The sequence below is a fragment of the Lissotriton vulgaris genome, chromosome 1_1, assembly GCF_964263255.1.
Source record: "Lissotriton vulgaris chromosome 1_1, aLisVul1.2, whole genome shotgun sequence".
NCBI classification, from domain to species: domain Eukaryota; kingdom Metazoa; phylum Chordata; class Amphibia; order Caudata; family Salamandridae; genus Lissotriton; species Lissotriton vulgaris.
The window spans coordinates 1678452370-1678469559 of NC_141685.1; positions in this window are offsets into that span (position 1 = coordinate 1678452370).

The following is a 17190-nucleotide window of genomic DNA, read 5'->3' on the forward strand; positions in this document are numbered from 1 at the left end:
CCCAGCTTCCCCCAGTTACACGTCAATTCCACGTCATGACCAAGTTTGCGCACACAAGTAGGGTAAAGGTTCCTGCTGACCATGCAGACCCCCTCCATGTATCCACCCACCTATGACACACCTATGACTCATCAAGTGAACACCCACGTGTACGCCTTCTTACACGCCCTTTTCACGCCCATGTGTTCTTATCTCTCTCCTTCGCTTGCTCCGCCTGGAGCGCTCCGCCTTCTCTATGCAAGTTAATGTATGTTTTAAGTATAAATATTGAACTCTGTGAATAAAGTTCAGATGACGATCCTTCCTGATCCCTAGTGGTGATGGAACCCGATTCTCCCTTAACTCGAGTTACTGAATTAAAGCCCTTTTGAATCGGACACCACAGACTCTGCCTCTCATTATATACATGTTCCTTGTTAATGTATAGAAATTCTGACAGGGTAATTATTTTATTTACCACAGGATAACAGGAGTCTACCTGTGTGGCTCTAAAACGGACACAGGGAAGAAGAACCCTCTGGTGGCATGCGTGCTTTGTGGATACAAAGTTAGAATTGGACTTATAGAGAGGGACCGAGTTAGAATTGGACTTATAGAGAGCTTGTTTCCCTTTGCTCGATTTGCAATGAAGGTTGAACGACCATTGGCTCCTCGGTGAAATATAGATAATATGCATTTATTTTCCGGATGGCCCACCAGAGTGAAGTTGGCATCTGTTGCTTTTCTTGTCACTATTACAGTAATATTGATGTGTGTATTTGTGTACTTAGAATTTCAGCATCCAGTACAGAAACTGTTAGGAACTACTGTTGCTCCGGAAGAACATCTGTTTTATTCTTTACCCCCTCATAAGGCAAGACATAGGGAAACCTATGTGAAAAACACTTTTATTGAAATGTTGCATCAGACTTACAGCACTACAAACAAAACAAATTGTTGGGTATGTGGGTTACTTCCCTCAGTCATGCATCAACATGAACTCTTCATTTCCTTACCAATGTCTTATTTAGCTAGCTGTGAAGCCTGGTTCCAATTATTGTCTTTGATGTATTAACATTATGTAGCTGAGCTGAAAATTTATACTGAAAAGGATTATGAGGCAAAAGTATATAGAACAACATCAAGGATTTGATGCAGCGGGAAATGACGGAGAGGGCTCCTTAGACCCCAATGTTTGCATGAATGTGTATACAGATTATAAGAATAGTTCTTGGTTACTGGAGGAAATGCAGGATTTTTAACTTTTTAATGATACTATGTATTTTCAGCATTTTAAAGAACGAAATGTTACGAATGACAAAGCATTGCCAATCCCCTTCATTAATACTACCTCCCCCTTTTGTATACAGGGACTGGGCCATGTTAAAGTAGGAAAAAGCAGATGCAATTATACTTACACTTTACAGGTATATAGTACCCCACCTATGACTACGCCTCCAGATGTATATTTCGTATGTGGTGAGAATGCGTATACCTGGCTCCCAAGGGGATGGGCAGGAAGCTGTTATCTCTCATTCCTCTCCCCTTTTGTCTATATTGCTCCGCCCGACTATCACCAAACTCATCAGATGGTTCAAAAGGGGGTAGTGGTTAGCCGAAAGAGTAGGAGCTTCGATACCGACAGTACTGATCAGAGAGATACTTCTCTGCAGCAGTTCGAAGACTTTGCCAAAGGTCTCACCCCCTTTTAGGGACCTATATTTAATAGCCGTAGTATAAGACGCCTGTATAGGACAGTGGAGAATGTAGTTCAGACCACCACTGGGATCTTAACAAACATTACTGTAGAGCTTCAGGCGACGAGGCTTGTTTCGCTCCAGAACCGGATGGTTCTTGACGTCATCCTCACAGATAGGGGAGGAGCTTGTTGTGTTATCGGCAGCTCTTGCTACGTGTTTATTCCTGACTCGGCCCCTACCATTCATCTGGCTATACAAAAACTACACCGACTAGCCAGTGAAGCACATGTGGATAACGGTACCTGGTCCCTTAGTAGTTGGTTTTGGGGCCTCCTAGCCACTTGGGGTTGGAAAATATTTATGATACTCGCCGGAGCTTTTGGAGTAATATTTACTTGCTGCCTATGTCTCCACTGTGGCCCAGCTTGCTGCTCATTCTGTGCAGCACGGATAACGACTGCCTTGACCTTTTCCCGCCAAGCTAAAGCTAAAGCTGAAAAACAAATTGTTCAAAAGGAGGTGTCAGATCTTATGCAGATAGATGAGGGAGTTTTCGTAGAATGAATCTAGTTATATTGGCTATAGTAGGCCAAAAGGGCCGTCTGTTGGCCCAACTATATCAATATAACCTTGTATTAGTATATTTGTGCAATTAGAGTTTATGTTAGTAATATAACCAACGATTCACTTTTTCGACCGATCGCTCCTATTGGTATTACTGGAGCCATTTTGTTTCGTTTCTCTGGGTGCAAGTATTGCTTCCCAGAAATCACGTGATTCCGCTCTCTGCTCGAAACCACGGCCAGTTGAGCTGCCTATTATATTTGCTAGCTTGCAGCTTGAGGAAACCCATGGTCACACCTGCCCTTCTTGTGGGATGCACACATTCTAGCAGAGCCCGTTCCTGTACTCCCCGGGCTACAGATAAAAAGGGAGGCACCTCACTGACCTGCCCCCGGAATAGCTTAGGCCTGGGCTACTAGCAAATCCATTGTGCCTTATATTGGTATTCCTCTTGGCTTATTGACAAACTGTATTTTTCCTTGTAGGGTGTGATTGTGAACCTATGAAATGTATATATGCTTTGTATCATGAACATGTAGCCAGTCTCCTCTGCGCACCACTGAGGGCCGTGCAGACTGAGGCTCCCCTGTCAGGGCTCGTATTTGATGAATAAACGATTGAACCTTCTCCATTGCCGACTGAATTATTATTAGTGATAAGATATATGGGCTATTGGTAAGTATAGCCTGTCTGAATTAATTTTGAATCCTGCACACTACAACATTACAATCTGGTGGTATGAAAAAGCACAAAGTACTGAAAGGGGAAAAGAAACAGAGAAAATCACTGTGGTTTGTTCAAGTCAATTGAACTACAAATCTAAATCTAAACAACCTGAGAGATAAAGTAAACCCTGAGGAGGCAAGATAAGAAAAGGATTTCCATCAACTGCCCTTTGTGGCCAGTGTCATCATTTGGGAGTCCAGGTTCCCTGTCACTTCAACCCAATTGACGTAGGGAATGAAGCACTTTTGTTTTGTTTCACATTTCACTTATTGCAGTAGCTATTGTTTAGAAGGTCCTGAAGAAACAAGGGCTCTATTGGCCTTTTAGCTGAAACTAGTAGACCATAGAACTGCGGCGTATTTGTTACTAGCCGTATCTGCATCTTTTTAATAGGCTTAGCAGAAATCATTAATAAAAGTGTTTGGGTTGCTGTCAAGTCTTTTTAATTCAATCTTTCACACAAAAAATCCTTGCACTGTACTGTATGACTTGGCCTGTGTATTTTGGACGATAGGCTATTGGTCATTGATCATTGGTTCTCCTGGTGTTCTAGCTATTTATTGTCTCTTCAGGATACAAATCTGAATTGACAGATTCTATCTGAACTGAGGGATCTTCCATTTATGCCACATTTCTTTAAAACACTTCTATGAGCCCTGAAGAAGTCTCTTTCATGAGACGAAACGCGTTGGCTAAAAAAGAGGCAAACTGGCTGTAACATTGGAACGTTTTTATCTATTGTTGAACATCAAAATAAAGAACTGAAATTAAACCACACTCAAGTATGGACCTGTTCACTTGGAAACAACTTTATTCTTGATTGAGGAACAACAGAGATTATGGAAGATACTTTTTGATGGGTGCTGATTCCACATTATTTCTTTGTATTTTGGGCTTTGCCCTGAAAGGAACAGACAGGGTTGTGTTCCTTGGTTTCTTGAGCACCATCACAATACTTCAAAGTCACAGACTGTAACAGGTGCAGGTCTATTGCCTCAACCCTTGTATGGTTTAAGTGTATTTCATAACCAATCTTAGCCTGCTCTCAACAGCATAAGAGCAGTGCCGGGATTGGAGGGAGCGGCCTCACTCCATGCCCTCAAGAGCACTGAAGGCCTGTGCTTTTTCTAACCCAGCTGTCTAAGACACCTAGGTTACAGAAGTTTAAAAGGCACATGTCTGACTGTTGCAAGGCCACATTTTAAAGTGCTCAGCTCCCTGCTGCTACTCGGCAGCACTGGCCCCGCCCTATCCTGTCATTCATTTCGGGATGGGTCGGTTGCTAAAAAATAAAATGGCAATAAATGAACTTTATTACCATTTTATTTTTCAGCTCATGCCTGTGGCTTTTCTTTGTGGGACGATGCTCCGCCGCTCAATTGGAGGAGCTGCCCTTGGCAGGTAGACTGTTTGTCAAGGCTGCTAATTGTAGAAGGAGAAAATGAAGATGTGTTGGAGAGTGAGGAAGTAGTGGTGAGCATCCAGGGCATGATAAAAAAGGTGTAAGGAAGCCATACCATGGGCAGAATGGGTATTGGCTGATGGAAGTGATGAGGTGTTAAATGCAGTGAGAACATTTATAAAGAATGGTCAGATAAGGGAGAGCTATGAGGAACTTAATGTTAAACTATTATTTAAACAAGAAGAAGTTTATAATTGGTAAGGAAGGTGTAGCAATGAGGGGAGAGAAATAAGCTCCTTCTGTGACTTTTAGATCAAGAGTGATTTAGCTAGTCCGCGAAGAACACCTAGGTCAAACGCTGGTACCTAGGAGAGTTAAGGAACATTTTTGGTGGCCCAGTATGTATGATGATATGGCCATAGGTCAAAGTTAGTACCAAGGTGGTTGCAGAATGATTATCAAGTGGTAAAGCTTGAGTGAGAAGGAGGCTAAGAAAGTGACGGATTTTGAAGAAGAGGATGGATTGGAAAGGCAGACAGGGTGACGATTCGACCAGGAAGGATAGGTACTAGTTTTAACCAAATTCTAGGGACCATACACGATGAGGGCAATTGGGGAGGAGTATGTTGAGTTGGAAAATGGAAATAAGTTCAACAGATGTTGCGTGGCTCGCTTTCAAAGAATGAAGGACTCTGAAGGTTTGGGAAATAAGGAGGTAATGAGAGAGAGGGGGTGCAGTAGGGTTATGTTGATGACTGATAAAGTGTAGACTGAGTGGAAAACAGCCTGCCTGGGGCTGTGGTTGGTTGGGCATATGAAGATAAAAGTGTGGGTCACACAAATGTGGAGTCTGGAAATACCAGGTTCCTGCTTCAGAGACGAATCAGACTCTTGTGGTGATCTCATTGCTCAGATTATTATTCAGAAAAAATGACCTTCACCTGTAGATATGTTCAGCAATATTTTTTATTACTGATTAATTATTTATTAGTCTTTGTTTCATTATTATTCATTATTTGGTTATTTTCCATAAGCTTGGAAGCTTGGTAGCTTGGAAGCTTGTGTTTTAATTGTAATATAACTCTATCACTTTGAAATAACTGCCTGTAGCAGTTGGTCACAGTAAGATTGTTAAGGGGCCATCATAATCTTTGACACAGATTTTTTAGGCTGTTCACATCACATTCCATCATTGTGTCACTAGAAATATTAATGAATGTTCTGAGGGGTGTTCCATGTTAAGCCAGCCGGATCCTGGCTGGTGAGGCAGCACCACTCTGAGCTGTTGTCTTGCACAAACTCTTTTTGTAAAAAGGAATGTCTCTTGCCATTAATTAATTCGCTCTCCATCTTTCCTTGCCTCTGATAAGTGTATTCACTTTCTTCCACATAGAAGAGGCAAGAATCAACTCTACAGAGTACAAACGGTTTGCTTCTGGACACAAATGAAGTTACCCTGGAAAAGTGTTTCAGGTAAAGAAAGGGATGAACAGGAAGTGCTCCTAGTTACCACATATGTGGTAGTGGTGTGGGGGTGCTGTGGCAGTGGAGCAGGTGTGAGAGGAAAACAAATATTATGGCCACTTGGAGTCTATGGCTACGATTGAGCTACAGAGACATTCCGTGTCCTGGTCAGAGACTGAATGCTTGATGCTTGAAGAGGTAATATGAGGTGGCTTTAGAGCTAATAATTAATTGAGTGGGATGGCAGAATGAAGATCTTCTCTCAGTGGGTCCAGGAGAGAGATATTTCTTAATACTTAGAATGCAAACAATTTGGTTGATGCTCAAAGGGCCGTGATGTCTCAACAAAGAACAGAGGTCTATGGTAGTGGTAGCATTGCTATCCACGGGAAACCCAAAACAGAGGTGGCATAGTGTGGCTTTCTAGGGAAAAGCCTTCCTTTATTTCAGAGGAAGGGGCATGATTTGTAACATGTAAAGAAATTCTTGTGTTCTGGCATTGCCCCTTGTCTACTCAAGGTTAGGGGCAGTTGGGTAGCTGAGCTTGCAATGCTGATGAAAAAACGAGGTACCTGGCTGTCCTTATGTTAGCTTTCTGTTTCTGTCTACTGTGTTCTTCTTGAAGGGCTGTGTTTGTGGAGTGGTTTGTAAGGAGTTGCGCAGTGATATCCAACTACATTCCAAGTCTGTGCTGTATTAAGTGTCTGCACAGTGATGTGTGTAAGGTCTATTGTTGAGTGTTGTGTAAGTGCCGCATGTTAAAGATGCATAATATAACCATCAAAATATAGTGGTGCCAAAATATCATGGTTATAATATTGAGAGGACAAAGATTTTGGGAGCCATAGTATCATTTGCACTTATATTGTCAGTTCAGTATTAAGGTAAGCAGTCAGGGTTAGGTTCAGGCTAAAGTTAGGTTCAGTTCTTGGGTTGTGTTCAGGGCTGGGGTTCAGTTCAGGAATAAGGTTAGGAGTAGGGCTAGAGTTGGGATCAAGGCCAGGTTTAGGGCTAAAACATGGGTTACGGCTATGTGCATTCATGTTTTTAGTATTTGCTAATGATTTTACCTCAATTTTGTCAACACCAATATGTTATGTATATACGAAAAACGATATTATGTCATAAAATATAAACATGGACAATATTATGGTAGCAACAACAACATAATTAAAAAATATATGTGTGTGTGTGTTTCTGTTTAAATATTTTGTACATGAGATATATGAGGTGTGATATTTTGGAAACTGAAAATGTGTCGCTTAGGTATTGGAAGCCTCGTGGTAGCTGGCTATGAGTGGTCCTGGACTGGACTATGTATAATGTATGGGTGTATTTTTGTATAATGCGCTTATGGGAACCTTTTTAATAGTAATTGCATTTGTGAGTTCAGAAATTGCTAACTGTATGCATATTTGGTCAAATCTGGATGTGTGTGGTATATTGTGATTAAGATGCTCTGTGGGGTATGTGCATTTCTTGTGGACGTGAAACACAACGTACTGCAACATTACATTGCTTTGCTACGAAGGCCAACGTAAAGAGACCCATTTGATTAAATAAGAAATTTTAAGGGCATTCGTAGAAGACCAAGATACCTCAGTTTATAACCTAGGAATATCCTAGACACCAAACTGTTCTGTTCATGGCAGATATCTGCCATCACTAAATCACGTCTATTCCAGTAGGAAACCCCGATGTGCATTTTTCCCTACTTATCTTTTCACAAGGTCCTCGTTGCCAACTCGTTTGTCCAGCCACAGTTAGAGTTTGCTAACTATGTTTACCTAGACCTTCCCAAAAAAGCATCCATTGACTACAAAACCCATGAAACACCCTCATCAGACTAGTTTTTAACCTTAAAATGTTAACACATCAGACCTTACCACAAGCAGCTCACTGTCTGCTATTCCCCATGCGTGTTCATTTTATGATGACATACAGAATGCATAAATCTTATCACAAATATCTCCATATTTTTCTTTTTTTTAAAACTTCTAAATCCATCCACCCGCTCAGCATCTAAGATCTTCTACTTCTACCACCTTTGTGGTTCTGCTATTATAACTTCAGAATTGGGTTGGAAGATTTTACTACATGGGACTCATTACCTCTTTTCACCAGTAGAGAAACAGATGTACTTAAGTTACCTAAACTCCTTAAAACCTGGCTCTTTACGCAATAAGCAATTTTTACGATACAGCCTCCTGAGTCAATCTCATTTTACTTTAATCTAGCTCTATGAGGGTCCACAGCAAGAGATGTTGCGCTTCAGTGAAGAAAGAGAATAAATAAAAACGAAAACAGATGTTCTAAGTATGAGTATTCTGTTGATGAGGTGCATATTATACAGTGAAATGCAGTATGATATAACTAGATAATTGAATATTTTGCTAAATGTTCTGCTGATTTGTTGTCAATACCAGCTATGAATCTCGTTGAGTTGAGGTGTTTTTGTAACAGTGCAGTTTGAGCTCTTTCCTCCCATATACAATTTAGAGGCACAGATAAAATTAGTCAGTTGCCAAACTGCTATATTTTTGGTCCTACCAAAGTGATTTACACAGGGGAAAGAGAGAGACGCCAGTTCCTAAGGAAATAATACTTGTTACGTGCATCCAATTGCTAATTCGATAGAGTGCTTAAAGACCAACCGCCCTACACCAGCCAAGCTTTAGCTGTTTCGTCAACATTGGAGTCATCTTGTCTGTAAGCTCGAAGACCAGGGAATAGGTGGGGGACATCTATTATGATTTTATCATCTGTGTCATCTAACTCCACCTTAGGAGGCTTGTGCATGAAACCATGGGCCTGATTTAGGGTTTGCTGGAGAGGGTATTCTGTTTCATCGTCAACTGAGTTCTGCCTTCATGATTACCAGTTGGGCGTCAGCCAGTATGCCAGCGATGGAACCACTCTGTCTCCATTGCTGCCATTCTCCTATGACGTGTGGTCCACAAAGGAAATCTGTCTGGAAGGGACAGAAAACGTTTAAATTACCCTCCATGCCATGGACAAGAACCCCCATCGTGTGGGGACATACGTTTTTGTTTTTTTCAAAAAGAAAATTCCGATTTGGAAATTTGGTTTTGAATTGACAAAAACAAGTAAAACATTTGACAGGTGACTATCATGCTTGACGGAACCGTCCATCAAACTTTTAACTCATTAACTGGAGCCGTCATGACGATGGCTCCTGTCAGTCACTATTGTTGTTTGCAAGGCCTACGGACAACTCTGAATTCGGATGAGGGGCACACAGAGAATTTTACTTTGTCACTCTGATGGAGTAAATGCCGTCCTCCGAACTCTTAATGAGGCCCTATGTGCTCCTACATGTTTATAGTTTGTTTGCCTTTCTATAGTTCAGAAAACCCTAAAAAGTAGCACCAGACACCGCTGTTGCTTTTCTTAGAAAGTTTTCAGAATTCTGTTTTTTCATGGGTGATGATATTTGTACGATATGGAATTCAAAAATACTATTGAACACTTTCAAATGTCAATGCCTTTGTGCAATGGCCTGAAGTTTTTATCTTTTTTTTCTGCGGAAATATATTTTCCCATGTTTTTAACTGATTTCTTTTCCACACCCAAGAAAGATTGGTAGAGTTCTCTTCCCCTTTATATCTTTGAAAGGGATTTTACTCTTGTCCTTTTTAGAATTAAATATATGCAGTGTGGGGAAGGGTAGCAGGAAAGTCTGTGAAAGGCTACACATTCACATGTTTATGGGCACTCACAAGTTTACAGAGGGTGATTCTCGCTAGCTTTACTGCTTGCCATTTCTAGGAGTACAAAATGCGCAATTCCATCTATTACAAAATACATTCCGTGAGGCACTCAGAATTGGAACAAACATCATGAAGAAACTGTGTTACAATTATGCTTTAAACGAAGTTCTCAATAAATGGCACATCTCTTCATTAAGGACAACTGAAAGGCCAAACCCCACGGGGTAATTAGTACCAATCCATGTCTTAACACCATGTGAGAAAAGAAAGTGGCAATAATAATGTGAAGTAACGCTGTACTAAATTGCATTGCAATTTAGAACGTTACACATAAAAGTGCTTAACAGCTATGAATAAAAGAAATAAAACTAAGATAATTATGTTTTTGAAGAACACCCACTCTTAAAAAGAAATGCGAATTAAATGGCAACTAGTAATGTGCTATCTTCTATTTAGAGCATTAATCTGCCATCTACAATTTAGAGTGCTTAGAAACAGAAGTTTATTTATTATTTATTATTTAGAAGTTTTCTATAGCGCTAACAAGACCCGAAGGTAGCAGAGCGCTTTACAGTAAAGGCATGAAAAGGTGGACAAAAAGACAAGTAACAAATAAAGGTGATCATCAAATGACAGTTCGTACAGTAGGACTTCTTGGCAATAGGATACTGAGTTCTCACATAGTTCTGGGGGTGGATGTTGATCCTAGTTACCCAGGACCTAGGGAACGGATGAGGAACAAGGATTTGAGTTGGCTCTTGAATTCCGCATAGGACGGTATGGTTCTGATATGCGGGGGGATAGAGTTCCATATTTTGGGGGCATTTCCTGAGAAGGAGCAGTCCGCAGTTTTCTTCTTTCTGGTTTTTGGTAGGATGAGCAGCAGGGAGTTAGAGCTTCTCAGGATTCTACTTTGGCCAGCTTTTGTGAGTTTGTTTGCCAGGTATTCTGGCTTTCCGGTGTGAAGGGCCTTGTGGGTTAGACAGGCCGTTCTGAAGGTGCTACGCATATCCATCGGGAGCCATTCAAGATCTTTGAGTGCAGGGGAGATGTGGTCGGATTTTTTGCATCCTGTGATCATTCTTGCTGCCGCATGCAATGTTGTTTTTAATGGGGCCAGGTGTGATTTGGGGATGCCTGTTAGGATTGAGTTCCCATAGTCCAGTCTAGATAAAACTAGTGATTGCGTGGCTAGTTTGAGGTCCTTGTTGGGAATGAAAGGTTTGATTTTGTTCAGCAGTCTGAGGTTAAAGAATGCGCTTTTTGCCGAGTTCTTAATGTGGTTTGTCAAGGTTAGTTTGGGGTCTAAGGTGAAGCCCAGAGATTTTACGGAATCAGCTAGCGTGAGAGAACCTTTAAGAGCATCGATCGACTTCAGCCACTCGATGATTTGAGGGTTGTCTTCTTTGTTTGAGATGAGAAGAGTTTCGGTCTTGTCGGGATTGAGTTTCAGGTGGTTCTTTGTCAGCCAATCTTGAACATCATTTAAGACGGCGTTTACTCGGTGGATGTCGTTAATTGAAGAGGTTTCCAGGTAGATCTGTGTGTCATCCGCGTAGAGGTGGAAGTGGATATTGGCATTCCTGAGTAGTTTGGCGAGCGGTTCCATATAGATGTTGAAGAGCTGAGGAGAAAGTACTGATCCTTGGGGGACACCCCTGTTGACTTGCTGGGATTCGGAGGTGAAATTCTTCATTTTTATTATTTGCGAGCGGTTGTGTAGAAAGGAGGAAAACCAATCGAGAACTACCTCGTCGAGGCCAGCTCTTACTTGCAGAGTCTTGATGAGGAGCCTATGGTCCACCGTGTCGAAAGCTGCGGATAAATCAAGGAGTATGAGGAGGCAGCATTTGTCAGCGTCAAGGGAGCCGTGAATATCGTCTATGATGTTCAGCATCGCGGTTTCTGTGCTGCGGCCTTGTCTGAAGCCGGATTGGAGGGGGTCTAGGAGATTGATGTTATCCAGATGATGAGTCAATTGCAGGAGAACGCATCGTTCCAGTGTTTTGGCAAGTAGAGGGAGGTTAGATATCGGTCTGAAATTGTTCAAGTCAGTAGAGTCAAGACCGGGTTTTTTCAGCAAAGGGGTGACTTGTCCCATTTTTAGACAGTCGGGGACCACTCCGCTTTGTAGGGAGCTGTTTATGATTTTGCCCCAGATAGGTGCTAAGGTGAGTTTCATTTTTTTGATTAGTGAGGTGGGAATGGGATCTGAGATGTGAGCTGATGGTTTGGAGGTCGAGATCAGCGAGATTATCTCAGTTTCCTGCACGTGGCGAAAGCTTAGCCAACGGAGGGGGGAGGAGCCGGAAGGTAGGGCCTGAGGGATGGCCGCGTTGTCCTTCGGGAGGTGTGAGTTGTTGATGTCTAGAGATAATTCGATTTTTAGGACTTTGTCGTTGAAGAAGGTGGCGAAGTTATCGCATAGTTCTTTGGACTCCTGCAGGGGTGAGGGTAGAGGCTTGGATGTTTGACGTCTGATAATGTTGTAAAGCTCCTTAGGTCTGTTTTTGGAATTGGCTAGTGCCTCTCGGAAGAAGCTGGATTTCTTGTTTTTGATGTGGTTGTTGTATTTCCTGCGTGCTGTTTTTAGTTGTAAGCGAAGGATGGCTGTTGGGTTGTTTCTCCACTTTCTTTCTTTGGCTCTCAAGGATCTTCTTTCTGCGTTGAGGTCCGCATTGAACCAGGTTCTAGAAGGGGTGGCACGGCTTCTTTTGAGCTTTAGTGGAGCTAGATTATCGAGAATGGAGACTAGCTCGGAGTTGTAGTGGTCGATGAGATCATTGGTCGAGAGGTGCAGAGAGTTGTCTGGAAGAAGTGAACTTAGTTGGCCTTCTAGAATGTCTTGGGGTACTTGGGAGAGGTTTCTTGACCATTTGGGGTGGTCTTGGGGAGGTTTGAGCGGGATGATGGGATGATTGATGTGAAATAGGATCATATGATGATCTGACCAGTCAACAGGTAGTATGTGGTTGACCGTGATTGAGTTCTTTTGTGCGATGATGGCGTCCAATGTGGCTCCTTTGTAGTGCGTCTCCTCAGTGCAATGTTGAGTGAGGTTGTTGTCGGCGAGGAGGCTGGATAGCGATTTGATTAGAGGGTTGTGGATTTCGTTCCATCGGAGATTCAGGTCACCAAGAATTATGTTGTTGGAATCACCGAGGGCGACTTGTGCAATCAGGTTGGATAGTTGATCTCCAAACTCGTTGTTTCTGCCAGGGGGGTGATAGAGTAGATGACACAGTAGAGAGTCGTTGTCTTTGGTTTTGATGACAGCGGATAGATATTCGAATGAGTTGTACTCGAAGGAGGAGGTTTCTGTGATGCTCCAGCTGTCCTTGTGGATGATAGCAACCCCACCTCCTCGTTGATCAATCCTGTCTTTGGAGATGAGGGAGAAACCAGGAGGTACCAGCATGTCAAGGCAGGGAGGAGATGTCTTGTTTAGCCAGGTCTCCGTGAGGAACGCAACGTCAATGTCATGTGTGAGGATAGCTTCGGCTAGGTCCGTTGCATGTAGTGAGGCCGATCTGCAGTTGATTAGGAGGCAGTTGGTGATTTTCTCCTGATTGCTGGTGGTTTTGTCTTTAGCCTCTCTAGGTATAGCGGTGAGGACTGGTAATCTCTGTCGTTTGAAGGTGGGTAGGTCTTTCCGGTAGCTCGTGATTACTTGGATTTTAGATTTAGGTGAAACTGAGATGGTAGGGTCGTAGGAAGTGGCTAGTAAGGCTGCTTCTCTGTCTGACATAGGAGCTTCTGATCTGCGCGGTCTGGAGGTCCGGTGTTTTGAGCCTGCTGGGGAATGGGAAGAGATAGTGGTCGGGGGCCTGGTGCATGGGGCTCTGGAGTGTTCGAATTTTTTGGGACTGGAGACAGGGTCCTTGGGATATGGATCGATCGGGTGGGCATTGAGGGCTACTGTGGGCCCCTGGGTGGTGTTGGTGTTGGCGTTGGCGGGGAGGGGGGTTCGGAGAGGGGGTTTGTGGGGTTTGCAGGCTATACCGAGGTTAAGAAGGATTTCTATTAAGCCTTGGGTGATAGTGTCGACCTGGTTTTCAAGAGCTGTGAGCCGTTTTGTTATGGAGTCAATGGGGGGGTTGTGAGCAGCTGTGGAGGGGCCGAGCGTGTTATAGTTAGAGAGGGTGGGTTGAGAGATAGGGATCGGGATAGTGGGAGGGGGGGGTTTGGGGAGAGGGCTAGGGGGGGGTTAGACATGGGAGAGATAGGGAGAGGAACAGGGGGAGGATTGGACAGGGGAGGTTTAAGAGTAGGGGGGAGACTAGAGGGGAGGCTCGTTGGCTGGGGACTGCCTGTTGGCAAGAGGGGAATTGTCCTAGGCGGTGGTCGGTGGTTGTGGCTGGGGGGGGTGAGATGGTTAGATATGGGGTGAGAAGTTAGATATGTATGAATCACTATATAAAAATACAGCGAATATTATAAATTACAGGGCAGACACAAATTAATAGGATTGTTAAGAGCGCACCCAAAGAAAATAAATAACAGTGTAGAAAATATCTAACGAAAAATGCTCTTTTAACAGATTGCATTGCCAGAAATACAATTAGTAAAACTCTTTAACCCCAACCCAAACATATTAATCACAGTTATTTTGGAACGTTTGCGACTGTAATACGAATAAGATCTGTCGTATTGAGCTTTGAAGAGGAACATGGATTTAAACGTACAATACAGATCCCCAGTAAACAAATAATAAGTAACAACAAGCAGATGTTGCAGAGTAGAAGAAAGTGACATTTTTGTTGCACTCAGAGGAAGAACCTTGAACCCACATTCCATGTAAGAGCTCCACTCCCACATCCCCCTTTCTCTATCAACAAATCACAACATACTTTAAGGAAGTGGATATCTTGCCCAGGTGATTGAGTAGACTTTCTAAAATTGTTATATGTTTTGCTGTTTAATATGTTTAATTCCTGCACCACTATTCACCACAATACAGGTTACCAAGGTGTTGTTCCATAGATGTGTTTGCCTGTAGCTTGCACCTACTAGAAGGTTCAATAGGATGCTGAACAGAGCACTCCAATAGCATATATGGAGGAAAACAGCACAAAAGAGGCAGGAGCACCACCCCGGCCACAAATTAGCACAGCAGAGCATCCTGGAGAAAAACTATTGCAGGTTTACCATTGGAGGATACTACTCAATTACAATTAAATTATATGGCCGGGATGCCTGTCACCCCCTCCCAACACAATCCCCAAGGATGGGAAGACGGACGCAGTTCTGAACTTTTGGAAGGCGGGAGGGAGTTACCCTCCCGGCCGTATTTATTAAAAATATGAAACAAAATTAAAACATAAAATAACAGTTTCATATCATGTACAATTTTACATTTATGACATTACGATGCAGACACGATTATTGGCTAACCTTAACAAATCTCTAATACAAAGGTTCTCCTAGCCGAGTCTAAGCATCCTGCAAATGCATACTTTCTAAATAAAATTGTACATCCTAACATTACGGGCCAACGGCAAGGTCGTAACCGGTGTCAGATCCCTACTACCAGAACTCCCCCCTCACGTGTGAGGGGCGGGCGCACAGAGGACTGTACCTCTGTGCCAACTTCCAATTTCCCTTGTCTTAGCGGGGGCCCCTTATTTAACTCGACGCCATCTTAATGGTCGTCCGAGAGCTCGTGTGAGGTGTCTAGAAGGTAGCGTGGACCCCCCTCCCACCCCACACTGTTTATCACATCCGCCGTCGCGGATATCCTGGCCCCGGGAAATCCGTCGGAGGGGCATCTAGCCGCCTCCTCCACTGGGAGGGGCCTATGACCGCCTTCCCTTAGGCGACCCCATACTTAGTGGGTGTCGCCTCCCCGTGTGAGGGGCCAATGGCCGCCTCCCCCCGGGCGCTCCCATCCATAATGGGTGGCGCCCCCCCTCTAGGGATCTTGAAATTACTGCTCACCGATCATGACCTTACCGCCCGACCAAAAATAAATACGACGTTTTATATACCTAATGAAGAAAGAAAATAAACTTTACATTGCAATATGTATCCTGTAAACTAAAACATTCAACACCTCTTTCAATTAGACTGTGATACTCCGCTCCACTGGGGAAGAAAATGTTATGCAGCAATTCATTTTATTGCAGTACCAACATTGACATCTTTATTAATCACTAAACCAGGAGAAAAAAGATATTGTCAAAGAAAATCAATCTTATTGCAGTACTAACGTTGCCATAAGGGGCTGGTGGGTGGGTCAAAAATTGCTCTTTGTTCCGTCGAGGGCTCACGTGCAACGAGAGGGTGCAGCTTCCAAGCACAGGAACAAGAGGATGCTTCTTCGGAATGTTGCTCCTTTTATTCCTCTTCGGGAGGGCGTGTACCCTCCTCCAGTACGCCTATGGGGCGTGGCCAACGGTGTAGGTGTCTAGGACAACCCCTCTTGGGCGGGAAAAGGCGCGCCCCGGCTACGCCGCTTCGGGCATACCAGCCGAGACACGCCCCTCGCGCCCAAAATGGTTTCCCGGGGGGATCCAGGCCCCCTACCATACGTTCGGGGGGACCGAGTGGTCGCCCCTTTCCATATGGCCGGGATGCCTGTCACCCCCTCCCAACACAATCCCCAAGGATGGGAAGACGGACGCAGTTCTGAACTTTTGGAAGGCGGGAGGGAGTTACCCTCCCGGCCGTATTTATTAAAAATATGAAACAAAATTAAAACATAAAATAACAGTTTCATATCATGTACAATTTTACATTTATGACATTACGATGCAGACACGTTTATTGGCTAACCTTAACAAATCTCTAATACAAAGGTTCTCCTAGCCGAGTCTAAGCATCCTGCAAATGCATACTTTCTAAATAAAATTGTACATCCTAACATTACGGGCCAACGGCAAGGTCGTAACCGGTGTCAGATCCCTACTACCAGAACTCCCCCCTCACGTGTGAGGGGCAGGCGCACAGAGGACTGTACCTCTGTGCCAACTTCCAATTTCCCTTGTCTTAGCGGGGGCCCCTTATTTAACTCGACGCCATCTTAATGGTTGTCCGAGAGCTCGTGTGAGGTGTCTAGAAGGTAGCGTGGACCCCCCTCCCACCCCACACTGTTTATCACATCCGCCGTCGCGGATATCCTGGCCCCGGGAAATCCGTCGGAGGGGCATCTAGCCGCCTCCTCCCCTGGAAGGGGCCTATGACCGCCTTCCCTTAGGCGACCCCATACTTAGTGGGTGCCGCCTCCCCGTGTGAGGGGCCAATGGCCGCCTCCCCCCGGGCGCTCCCATCCATAATGGGTGGCGCCCCCCCTCTAGGGATCTTGAAATTACTGCTCACCGATCATGACCTTACCGCCACAGGCCGGATAGTTGACCGGCTATCCGGCCCCCCACAAACTCCTACTAAAGGTCATGCTATTACGAACCCTTTAACCATGCTAAGAAGTCTCCTATGAGTAAGACATTCCCCTCCCGGGACAAATGGACCCCATCTTCGAGATACATGTGATCCCCCCGAATACAACCATGTGGAATACAATGCAACTGTCCCGTGCGAAATAACCTACCAAGCTTGTTATTGACTTTCTTTACTGAATGATTCAAAGCTGATACAGAGAGGGCCCCCCGCCACACCTTCCTGGGAA